This window comes from Garra rufa, chromosome 18 (genome assembly GCF_049309525.1).
Source record: "Garra rufa chromosome 18, GarRuf1.0, whole genome shotgun sequence".
NCBI classification, from domain to species: domain Eukaryota; kingdom Metazoa; phylum Chordata; class Actinopteri; order Cypriniformes; family Cyprinidae; genus Garra; species Garra rufa.
In genome coordinates, this window is record NC_133378.1 from 10,715,199 (window position 1) to 10,728,907 (window position 13,709).

Here is a 13,709-nt window from a genome sequence, read left to right on the forward strand (position 1 = left end):
GATGCACTGACACCAGCATCAGTCCACTCCTTATGAAGCTCCCCCAGATTTATGAACCGTCCTTGCTTGCAATCCTCTAGAGGCTACGGTCATCCCTGTCACTTGTGCACCTTTTCCGACCACATTTTTTCCTTCCTCTTTACACTCTGCTAATGTACTTCGATATTGCACTCTGTGAGCATCCAGCTTCTTTTGCAATTGCGTTTTGAGACTTTTCCTCCTTATGGAGGGTGTCAGTGATGGTCTTCTGCTCAACCGTCAAGTCAGCAGTCTTCCCCATGATTCTGAAGCCTACTTAGCCAGACTGAGACAATTCAAAGGCTGAGGAAACCTTTGCAGGTGTTTTGCGTTAATTAGCTGACTAGATGGGGACACAAGGAGCCTACAATGTTGAACTTTGTCATGATATTCTAATTTAATGAAATACTGGATTTGGATTTTTTTTTTTTTTTAATCCATAATCATTAAAATTAAAACAAATAAAGGCTTGAAATATTTCACTTTGTGTGCAGTGAACTAATATAACATACAAGTTTCACTTTTTGAAAGAAATTATTGAAATAAATGGACTTTCCCTCGATATTCAGATTTTTTGGCACATACCTGTATAATTCCATATTAAATATATATTAAATAAATAACACTATGAGTGTCTAACAATGAAGATACATCTATAAATATAGTATTAAGAGTTTTTTTCTTTTTCTTAATTTGTGACCCTGGACCACAAAACCAGTCATAAGGTTAAATTTTACAAAATGGGATATATACATCATATGAAAGCTCAATAAATAAGCTTTCTATTGATGTATGGTTTGTTAGGATAGGGCAATATTTAGCTGAGATACATCTATTTGAAAATCTGAAATCTAAGGGTGCAAAAAATCAAAATACTGAGAAAATCACCTTTAAAGTTGTCCAAATTAAGTTCTTACCAATGCATATTACTAATCAAAAGTTAAATTTTGATAGGTTTACAGTAGGAATTTTACAAAAAAATCTTCATGGAACATGATCTTTACTTAATTTCCTAATGATTTTTGACAAAAAAGAAAAATCAATAATTTTGACCCATACAATGTATTTTTGGCTATTGCTACAAATATACCCCAGCGACTTAAGACTGGTTTTGTGGTCCAGGGTCACATTTTTGCTATGTCACACCCCTGGATAAATTTATGGTACATACTTTGAGCCAGTGGATCTACAGTATATCCAAGTAAACTAGATTCCGAGTGAATGTGAATAGGAGTAGATTACAGATTAGCATTTTAGTTTTAAGAGATATATAGAGTTTTATGTATTTACCTGTTAAGGATCTATAGGCATGCTTTGAACCAGTGGATCAACAGGATTTGCAAGTGATTTGGATGAGAGCAGATTACAGATTTGCATTTTAGTGTAAAAAATTACATTAAGTTTTATATTTTATATTACATTATGACCATTTATATTTTCTCAAAGATCAGACTTCACAATACATAAATATATGCATTTCTTCTTCAAAAATTGTCTTTTACAAAATAAGCATTTTTTACTGCCTATATTTGTCAACTACCCACACGCATGAAACACCTATACTTCACATTAGACAATCTCAACTCCAGGTTTTGCCTTAATAAACATAGTCCTATTTTGTTTTTGCACATTTTCATCTTCCTTTAGTGCGCAATGTTGCTGAAAAAAACATTTGCAAAGTTAAAAAAGCACAAAGTCAATATCTGATTTATAATATCTGGTAAAATCTTTATTTGTCTATTCCATTAAAATTTTAAAAAGAAAAAAAAGGCATCTGTGCATTCTTCAAGAGAAAATGGCTGAGAAAACGTGCAACAACACAAAAAGCTCAACAAAGTGAACCCTGTTCCATCAAAGATCCACAGATCAGGGCTCTAGAGTGCGACCAATTTGGTCGCACGTGCGACCTAATTTCTCAATGGTGCGACTAAAAAAAATCAAAGGTTGCACCGGTGCGACCAGCCGTTCGAGGGGAAAAAAACGAAACTCCGTCACTCTTAAAGTCTCCCTGTTGCTCAACAACAGACACACATTAGACCCATATCGTGGTCTAAACCAATCAGAGATGAAGGACGGATCCCGCCCCCCCTCTGATTGGCCGTGGTCCAGATATTCCTGTACGTGTGTGTACGTTTGAAAATGCATGTGATGCAGATGCAGTCAGGATGTCTCTACATTGTTAAGCGTTCACAATGCCTCCTCCGCAAAAACACGGACTGGATCGCGGACTCCATTCATAAAAACCGAATTTACTATGGCACGGAATGCCACGTAATACGTCGATTTCTGGATTGATAAATCAAAAGTTGGACTGTCACTTAATTCAAATCGCGATATGGACTAGTGTCTATGAAAACTGAAAAGCAAAAAGACCGTTTAAAATGAATCCTGCATGTTCCGTTTGCCTCTATGTATTAATGGTGGAGACGTGTATTATTATTTTTTAACTACACGCGTATAGACTACTGAAGCACGCGTGACGCTCCCGCTAATTTTTGGCATTTGCATCTCACATGAACAGATAAATCTCCAAACCTACTGTGTCACTTTTACCGTTTCATTTGAGAAAGCATCATATCATACAGTACACACAGAAACTTCACGGCAACCTATCAAAAAAAAAAAGTACGGTTTAACATGAAACAGAACAATATTAGTCATGTATTACTTTTTTACAGTATAATGTAGGTGTTTATATATTCCCATTTATAAATCATATATATGTTTGCCAAAAATTAAAAATGTTTATTTTTCATTTGATTAAAAATAAATGTTTATGCTTTCATTTGATTATGAGAAAAATTAAAACAAGAATTTCAAAAAAAAAAAAAAAAAAAAAAAAAATGGTAGAGCCCTATTGTTCAAAATGTTAAAATAGAGAGTTTTGGACTTATTTTTTCACTGAAATTTTTTCGTTATTACACAAAGTAGGGTAAAGTAGCCTACTGGGGGTAAAAATATGCTTCAAATAAACAACTTTATATTGACCAGATTGTTAGTTAATCATTTACAAGTCAATATTGCCTATATGGACAGGGATTAAAAAATAAATAAAATAAAAAAGTAAAAAAAAAGTGAACTTGTAAAACTGCGGTGTTAAATGTGATGGTGTTGAAAATTTGGGTGCACCTAACTTTTGTGCTGGTGCACCTAAGAAAAAAAGTTAGGCGCACCAGTGCAACCAGTGCAAAAAGTTAGTCTAGAGCCCTGCAGATCCTGACACGGACTCAGCTCCTCAACCAGACCCATTACTCCTCAAACCAACAGCGCTGCATAATCCTCAATCAGATCATCAATCCAGCTTAACCCTACCGGACGGCCACCACATTTACCTACAGTGTGAACATAGCCTAAGTCACTTCCAGTACTGCTGTTGGACTTCATATAAGACAAAGAACTTTATTTGTGATCGACAGCAGGTAAAATCACTCTTGCTGCATTCTGAGAAATCAAACATATCCATAGTCAGCTAACCTTTTGTTGAACCCTTTTTTTCTAGCCTGGATATTACAAGCCAGTGTTTGCAGAAGTGGTTATAAATCCGGTGATGAAACAGTCTGTGTTAAGCCCCTACACTGTGTATATGCTGGATTGGTTTGAAGAGGAAAAGGATTACATCCTCATCCTGGAGTATCTGCAACCCTGCAAGAGCGTGCACAGATTTCTCTATGACAATGAACCACGTAGTCTGATGTTGCAAGCAATGCTTAGAGCCAAGACTGAGGCGTCTTCTACCGTATCATCAAACCTGAAAACATGCACTGTAACAAGATTACTGTGAAATTTACAGCAACTTGCTGGCAGCAATTGGCAAGTAAGTTGCTGTAATATATTCCACAGTATGCTGACTGTAAGTTTAATCACAGTAACTTACTGTACTACTTCAATTTTTATACAGTGAATATCACAGTACCATAATTGCATTCAGATTAATATAATGCTCTTTTTGAATGAATTAATTCATGAATAAATTAATTTTTAACAAATAGTAATTATTATACTGTACTATAATGAACATTAGTGCTTTAATTATGTGTAGTCTAAAAAGAAGACACTGTTTTTGTCACAAAAATAAAATTTATTGACTTTAAATTGTGAAAATACATAAAATAGCATAGCATACAATACATTTCAATTTGGTATTTTTCACTGTGTAAACATTTTTTTTATTTTGCATAAACCTAAAAATGTATAGATTCTAACTATAAAATCTTTAGCTCCAGTACAGGGTATATATCAAACATTACATGACAAACCAGAAAATAGTTTTCATTACTGCCGCTTGTCAGAGAAAGTTTTAACAGCATTATAAAATAACAGCAATATCAATTGATTTTATTTTGAGTTAAGAAGCTAACTTAGCAAAGTTTTTTTCAATATAATTTTTTAATATCAGTGAAAATAAACAATTAACATTTATACAGTGGTGGCCAAAAGTATTAGAACACTAGTATTTTCACCAGCTAAAATCTCACAGAAATTCCACTGGATTATTACAATTAAAGGCAAAAATTAATGTTTGGAAATGTAAACTGATATTCCTACTTACACTACAGCAAAAGATTGAAATAACTGACTTAAACCCATGTTTAGCTGGGAAAAACACTAGTGTTCTAATCATTTTGGCCACCACTATATATATCAGTCTTCATATATTACAGACATCAATTAAGCTAATATTTTGGTATCTTTTGATCAAAGCATTTTAAGTAAAACAGCTCTTTATGTAACAAGTGCAAAAAGAAGACCAAATATGTGATGCAATAATTCTGGTTTCTGCATGTGACGTTCAGCATGAATCCTTTTTTTTCTTTCCTGAGATGGACATGAGCTGGCATCATTGTCCTGGGCTGGAGTCTTCTTCCCTGCAGCAAATAAGAAAAAAATGTTATTCATGTGGAAGTTTATAAGCAAAACTGACAGCTTCATTATATTTTAAAATATAGAAAATCAGATAGGGGTCTACATATCACCAAAAATATTTTCAGTACACAAATAGCAACAAATATCAAGGAAGGAATTTTATTTCACTATATACAGGGTATCTGCAGAATTTTTAAAATATTAATTTATTGCCAATTTATGACCATTTTTAAGAGCTGCACAAGTAAAATAAACACAGTATGAGTGGAGTTGGAAAATGTACGGTAACATATTAAGCCATAAAATGACATACAGTTCTGATAAAGGTTTTCACACAAAAACATTCTTATACAATGATTTTTCAGCCTTTATACCATTAAAAGAGATAAATCAAGTATATAATTTAGTATATTTATTTAAAATATAAATGTTACTGTCTTAATTGTTTAGATATGTAGAAGGCACATTAACTTTTCACATTTACAACTCTATGTGTTTTCTGCATAAAAACATGGGTCAATAACTAGTAATTTGACCATAAACAGCTGAAAAAGAAATGTATTGGAAATAAAAAAAAATTCTGTCACGAGGGGGCGCTTCAGGAGCGCTGAAATATTACGGTTGCCCTAGTAAGGGCTGCACACAAAGCAGCATTAACACTGTTTTATCAGGCATTATATGTTTAATTTAAGGTTTAGGTTTAAGATTAAATGAAAATGCCATCTTCATGATTTTGAGGACAGTCGGTTCCCTTCAGATACATTCATATAAAGACATCCGTGCTGCATTTTGACTTTGAAACATGCAGCACGCATATATCATTGCCTTTTGAAGTTTAATCCAGCCCTATCGCGATTCTTGTCTTTCTGTCCCTAACTGTAAAAGACCTTTCGAAATTATAATTAAGACTTTTCTTATACTGTTTAACGCATTAAAAACTTTGTACGGTCAGGCTGGTGAAACATTTTGGCAGCCCGACTGGAAAACACAATAGCCCCAGGACACTGGGCTAGCGATTTTGCGAGCCCTGTATTGCAATGTATTATAATATCCGAAAGACAATCGATGCATTGTGACAGCGGATGTTACTAACATGATGTAACCATTAAATAACAAACATTAATTATTTGATAGACGGAGGTTTACGAGGTCTGGTGTCTTTTACTCTGAGGCCGTTTCGCCTTTATTAGTCCTTTAGTCCTGAGTGACGCAGTTTTTCTGACAACTGGTGGCGCGAAGTAGGGATGGGCGATACCACTCATTTTATTTTCGATACGATACCGATACTTTTAAGGCCAGTATCATCGATATCGATACCGATACGATATTTCTAAACTTAACTTTTAAATTATTACATTTATTAAATAAAAAAAGTAAAATATGTAATTATAACCTTAACTTTATATTTGAAATGCATTTTAACATTTAATATGCCCTAATTTAAAATACATAATTTCATAAGGGGCTGCCAGTGACCGGCTGTTGCACAAATAAAATCCAAAATTTTTATTCTGACAGTGTATAATTTATATTAACTTTACAAAAAAACATAATCAATGAACTTTAAGTGTTAATTTAAAGAAATTTAATTTTGCACAAATTATGTAGGCTACAATTTCAGTTTGTTTATTGTGAAATAGCTCAAAAATGTTTTTATTTTCTGTCCTCTGATAAGCATTGTTCTGAGCTGCTGTTCCCAAAAGCATCAATGTTTTCTTATACTTTTGGGAAACGCATCTCTGATTGAATGCAATGTCTGAAGTGAGTGAATACTCTCTGTGATTGATTGGTTCGTTTAGATGAGTAAGAAAATTGTTATATCATGAACAGTCATACCCTAACATAGGTTATACGTCCAATTCAATGCACACTGTATGCCTTGCTTTTTGTTAAATAAACAAAATCACTGGTAAAAAAAAACAAAAAAAAAACACCTTAGTATCGATATTTTTAATTTGAGTATCGATACTTTCGATACTCGCATCAGTATCGTTATATCGATACTTTAGGATCGATATGCCCATCCCTAGCGCGAAGCCATTTTAACTGATATATGAGGACTGACGCAGCTCGAGTAAAAAACACATATTCTTATGAAAAATGTCTTGCAGTTTTAACGCCTTTCCTGTTTCTGCATTTTCGTCCGTTTTAAAGCAATATCCATCGCGCAGTATCTATCAGAAGAAAAACACATGTGGCTTCAAATGGCTAATCCACAAACAAACGCACTTCCAGTTAAAATTTTATACAGCCATGTCAGTTCTTTCCCGAAATAATGACTTTAGCAATAAAATGTTGCCATGCCTGAAAATCTATCAAAATTTAATGCTTTTTGCAATAATACGCGAACACTTACCGGTAAATGTGGATGTCTGCCCGGTTCTACCTCTCCTTCTCACGGTCAACTCTCTCTCTCTCTCACTCGCTCTGAAAGTTAAACACGCATAACGTCTCGAGTGAAAACTGTAAATATAACAATAATGACAAAATTTATGGAAAAATAAAGAGCAACTTTACCTTTCTAAGGTCAAATTGGAAAAAAATACGCCAAAATACGCCAAAAATATAATTTTACTGTAGAATTTCCCGCGGTTGTATTTTTACCCATGATGCATTGCCTATTTACAGCAACATACTGTATACATATTCTACAGTATGGATTTGTTCATTTTACAGTAATAATGCTGTGAAAACTACAGAAATTTGTTACAGTGTGCCGGTCAATACAAAGATGATGGCCCTCAAATTAACTGACATTAGTGACAGTAGCATCGTCATCAAACCTTCTGAATACAAACATAAACAACTAGGTGTGTTCTCTCCCCTTACGAAAAATAAGTTTATTCAAGTGTGCTATTAGTATACTGCTTTTAATCTAAAAAATAGGAAAGTATACTTTCAGTCTACTTCTCAGAAATGTGCTTTATATTCTTCTCAGAGATATACTTAAGATGACATTTAAGTATACTTGACTTATACTTAAAAAGTCTAAATATATTTGAGCTATACTTGTGCTCTGAGAATCTGTGTTTTCATTGTTATACGCTAGGGATGCTGTTCTTGAAGAAGAAACCGAAACAACAGATGCTTCCACATGTAATCAAACACAATCGTCAGACATAAAACAGCATCAAAACCATAGATATGGAAAACTGTTTAACCTTATGGAATAAAATGTCGACCCATGAAGAGGTTAAAATGACTGTCAAGCTTTAGGGTGTTGATCAACTCCATCTACGTTTTGATTATCATGAATAGTCTTTTTGCTCAAAATGTTGTTAATTCATTTATTATTTGTTAAACTTTCAAGTGTTTATAAAAAAATAATGCATGAAGCTATAATAAATTGTTTTTTTTTTTAACAAGCAGATACCCTGTTCTTTCTTTTGATGTATTGTATGTTCAGATATTCATATAACAAAATATATACAAATTAATACCTATGTAGGGACACAGTATTATACTTAAAGTATGATGTTAAGTTCAATTAAAAAAAAACTTACAAGTATACTTGCAGTATAAAACTACTAAACTAGTAGTTTACTGAGACTTTACTTCAAAGTGTACTAAAAATGCATAAAAAGCATTTAATTAGTAAACTATCAGTATACCTATAAGTTCACTTTTAGTATACTTGCATTACAAACTCGAAACAGATGTAAACTAGTTCCCCTTCAGTCGTTTCACTACGACGTTACATATGGGAACTCGCCTGAGAGACCAATCATCTCTGAGCCTTATTCATAAGGCCAATGAACACGGTGAGTGGTATTTGCATGCCAAGCCACTCCCCCGTACATATTATAAGATGGCGGCACGCACCACTCATTCAGATTTTCGTTTCGGATCCTCTCTGCTCGAGCCTGTTTATGCCTTTGTTCCTGCGAGTTGATACTCTCTCCCCGCTGGCACGCTGCCAATCTAAAAGAGCAACATCTAAAAGAGTGTTTGGCAGCCGTTAGCGGGATCCTGCGGGCGGCCGTTCTCACGGCCAAAACAAGCCTCCTGCTCTCCAGCGAGCAAGCCCCTTGAGTGCACAGTGGTGCAGCGGTTTCCTCCCTGGGCAGACCAGGACTAAAAGAGTAATTTCTCACAGCTGTGTAAGACGTTCTTTTCAGAATGGCTTTCCGGCCGTGCGCTTCTGGGTGTGGCAGTTTCCTCACCTCTCTGGACGGACATGAACACTGCCTCACATGTCTGGGCCGAGAACATGCTGAGGCAGCGTTCACATGGTTTGTGCATTCATTGACAACGCATGACCATGATTACGCTTAAGACCTGCTGCTCTTTTGCGCGCAGCTCCCCTCGTCGTCCTGTGGCAAGTCGTTAAGCCGTCAATGTTTTTCGGCCGCCGTGGCAAGACACGAGGGGGACTTACGAGTCACCATGCAGAACGTGCCGCCGGCTCCCAAAGCCCTGCGACCTTCTGCACCTCACCGTGATCCCGTTGAGTTGCCAGAGCAGAACGCTTCCCCGCACGCCGGGCTGAGCGTCTCCTTTTGCGCTCCACAGGAGGAAGAGATGTCTGTTGCAGCATCAGAGGGAGAGTCTGAGGGGGAAGCGTGGAGCCTGGAGGAGGCAGACCCAGCTTCTGCGCTGTTGTGTCCATTCCGTGTTTTACGCATATACGTAGACCGCACTCAGAACTTCAGACGCACCGAGCAGCTCTTTATCTGCTTCGGAGGTCAGCAGAAATGGAATGCTGTCTCCAAACAGAGGTTGGCCCATTGGGTGGTAGAAGCCATCTCCCTGTCTTATCTATATCAGGAAGAGTCATGCCCCTTAGGTGTTCGGGCCCACTCCACACGGAGTGTTGCCTCATCCTATGCATTGGCTCATGGCGCCTCACTAGCAGATATCTGTAGAGCTGCAGGCTGGGCGACACCTAATACCTTTGCCAGGTTTTACAACCTTCGCGTAGAGGCTGTATCCTCCCGTGTCTTAACATAAGACTTCAGGTGAGCGGGAGAACGGCTGGTGTCGGCTTGTTGTGCCATTCCCAAAAGGATCCGTGCGCTATTTCCCAGAATGTTCCCTCCGGGAACATTTGGCAGAAGTTTCCACGCTGCTAAGTGTTCTACTAAGGGAATCAGCCCCTCGAAGGCTGACCTCTGGTGGTTTTAGAGATGGTGAGGGACCGCTGCACCCTGAAGCACCAAGGGTGGCAGGGTTAGCAGACCGTTCTCTCGAGGGCACTGGGGAGATGTTAGTATTTCCCCAGGGGGGCCTGCCCTCAGCTCGCTGACGTCGACTGCCGCCCTGTCCTCACCCTTATCTAGCTCTTTCAGCAGGTCCGCCTGGTATGCCTGCAACACCGCCATGGTGTGCAGGCAAGCTCCAGCCTGACCTGCTGCCGAGAACCCTTTCCCCAGCAAAGATGATGTGGTTCTTAGTGCTTTGCTGGTAAGTGCCGGGGCCTTTAGGGACGATGCCGAGCCAGGGGACAGATAGCTGGAAAGCGTCTGTTCCACCTGTGGCATCGCCTCATAACCGTGTTCACGTGCCCCAGCCACGTTACAGTATTTGGAAGCTGTGGGGGAGTGAACACAGGCCGAGAATGGTTTAGCCCACGATCTCTTTACCTCAGTATGGAGATCGGGGAAAAACGGTAGGCCCCGACGTGGAGGTAAAGATTTGGAGCGCAGAAATCTTTCATTTAATTTCGTTTTAGATCTCTGCTCTCCGGCCACAACGTCCGGCCAGTCGATATTCAGCTTGGCAACGGCACGTGTGACCACCTCCACTACCTCCTCGTACTTGACAGGCTGGGAGGGCGTGGGACCAGCCTCCTCGACCATCTCCTTGTCCTCCTCCTCAGAGGAAGACAAACGGAGGGACGAGTGCTCCTCCTGGAGGGAAGAAGCCGCAGTGCGGGCTTCCACACCAGAGAGGAGAACGGATCTGCCAGAGGAGGATAGAGAAAGGGGCTCGCCCGACTCTAAACTAGCTAGCAGATCCATCTGCGATCCCCACCAATGCAAGCGCCGCTCTGCCTCAGCAGAGGCGGGACCTGATCCGCGGGGAACGCTGGTGAGGGCTCCTTCCTTAAAAAGAGCCCTCCGTGAGCGAAGCGTGCGGAGAGGAAGCCGCAAACAATGCACACAGTCAGCCTCCTCAAACGATTTTTGCTGTGGACCCAAGGGAGTGCAGTTTTGCATTTTGGTGCAATATGGACACACCACACGTTCAGAATTAATAAATTGTAATAGAACATTGCGAGTTGGATGCGGCGCGCCTCGCGCAGGCAGAGCTTATGCTTCATGAACGGACACTGCGCTAGTGTTACAAAACACAGGTCTGTTAAGAGCAATACTTTAATAAGGTAGCCTAACATTTTTTAACAAACAAATCACTCCCAAATCAGAAATTAGCAGCACAGTAATTACTGGCATCGTAAAGGGTAGGCTATTTAAATAAAAGAAGAACGAAAAAAATGGCGCGGTGTTTATATATTATTCATATCTAAATTATTTATATATATATATATATACACATTATATATAACGTTTGTGTATATAAGCCTGTATATAAAATACATAGCCTATGTATATTATTTTGAAACCCATTATAAATGAGGCCCAAACATTATTAACAAACGTGTGTGTTTATTTGAGCACTTCCGTCAGTGAACAAGCAGCCTACACAACGCTAAAATAAATCAAATAAATAATACATTTAAATATGAAACTAGCCTAAATAAGAATGTTAAATCGGCTATTAAACAAACATTCGTTGAAAAAATTCCTAAAACCTCACCCGGACCTATTCCGACAGAATTACTGGCCCGAGTCCGACTGGAACCGGTCTGTTTTCTCTTTCTCTTCCCCATTGCACAGCTGCTGTTTTTAATAGCAAAGTGATTACATTTATTTTCGTTTATTTAGGTTATAAAGTTAAATTAGAAATATATATTTGGAACACTTTTTATTTGTTAAATCACGATTTCAATTAAAATCCATAGATTTAAGCACGCTTTGCAGAACATGGAAGCGCAGCCACCAGCGCTATGTGAAACTTCATTTTTGCTCATAAAGGTAAGACTAATATATCATCCGAAACTGTAAAAAAATTATTTAAATAATTCAAATCGAAAACAAAACTCTTCCATTAGCTATAGGCCTAATCCATAAATATGCATTTAGGTATTAAAGGCGCGTCCAATGAGCAAATGGCATCAGGATCGTCAACTTCATCTTTGTGTCAAATACTAGTTTATTAATAAATAATTCAAATATCTCTTACTTTTTCCCTGACACATTCATGATAATTATTTTTGCTGGGGCTTTGCGGTCAGCTTTAGCCTACTGCGTGCATTTAAACATGGAGGCGCGGTTGTCATTGCAACAGTCACAGTCCTAGTTTTGCTTCCACCATTCAAGTGGGCCCGACTGTACTTTATAGTGTCTCTCAAATATTACTCAATTTCTCTCTCTTTTTTTTTTGTTGTTTCTGTGTTAGTGGCACAGCAGTCTGATCTTCTTCATTCTTATTTAAGCACGAATGAGAACCGTTTCGCAGGGGATGCAAGGTGTATGAAAAAAAAAGAATATTAGAATCTCAAAATTTAAAATCGAATGCCAACCCACAGAACGAATATTCGAATAATCGAATATTCTAGTCCAGCCCTAGAAATTAGAGCAAACTGGCTCTGAAAAACAGCACTGAGGGACAAACACATTCACATAGAGCGCGACTGAAAGACAGAAGCTGCCGGTTGCATTCACCGCACGTGCTTTATAGCTTCCTGGTTCATGACGTCACCCTGTCCGTGACGTCGCAAAAAGCTTTCCTATTGGACTGATTACACACATGATTCAGAGCGTGGTCACGCTGGAGGCATTTCCAAAGCGTTTCTGACGCAGCTCGACGTCCCGAAGGGGAACTTACTAAGCAAAATTTCCTTAACAGAAAGAGAACTTGCTATAAAAAATAAGCAGTGAATTTAGTGCATTGAAGTGAAGAAAAAACATTCTATAAATAGGAGCAGCAAATTGACACTTCACAAACAGCTTGATTGACAGGCGATCTGAACAATCATAAAGCCAAATCTGCCATTTTGTCCGACAAACAAATCAGACTGGAGAGTAGATTAACTTTGGTGGACTTAAACTTGAAAAAAATTGTGTGTATTATTGACGTTTTTCTGTGGTTAAAATAAAATACATTCTGATTTTCATTTATGTCTTTCGTGCTTTAAGTGAAGAAGAAAAGACGATCGGAATACGTGTCTATTGATCTTATAGAGCAATACAGAGATCTGTCACAACACATTAGAGGGGGAAACTTGCACCTATTAAGTTTGAGATTTTGGGCTTTTTGGTTTTTCAAAAAGTGTTTTTTTTTTTAAATTGTGGAAAGAAAACATCCAAAAAACACTGTTAAGTGTTTCTTTTATAGCACAATTTGTCAATAGATTTCAATTACAATGCATATTTTTAAAGGCCGTTTTCTTAAAATGAGTTTTTTCTCCTACACTGAGCCATAAATCTCCACTTCAGTATCACTTACACACACCAAACTTGATATTTTTATTCCTGTCTATATCCTGAAGGTTTTTACAGAGGGATTTGTTCATATATAAATAGCTTGATACTATACAAAATTAGATACCAAAATTCTCGAAAACTTCCGACTCTAATATGTCAGAAAAAAAGAATTTTGAAACTGACTTCATCCAGTGTTTTTTGTACTAGTAGAAATGTATGCAAATTAGCGCATATTTCATTAAATAATGCCTCATTTGCATATTTAAACCTAACACTTGTAATACACAAAAAAATGTTTGCAGTTATCAAAGTAATCAATCAGCTGGGTAAGTAAGGTGATAA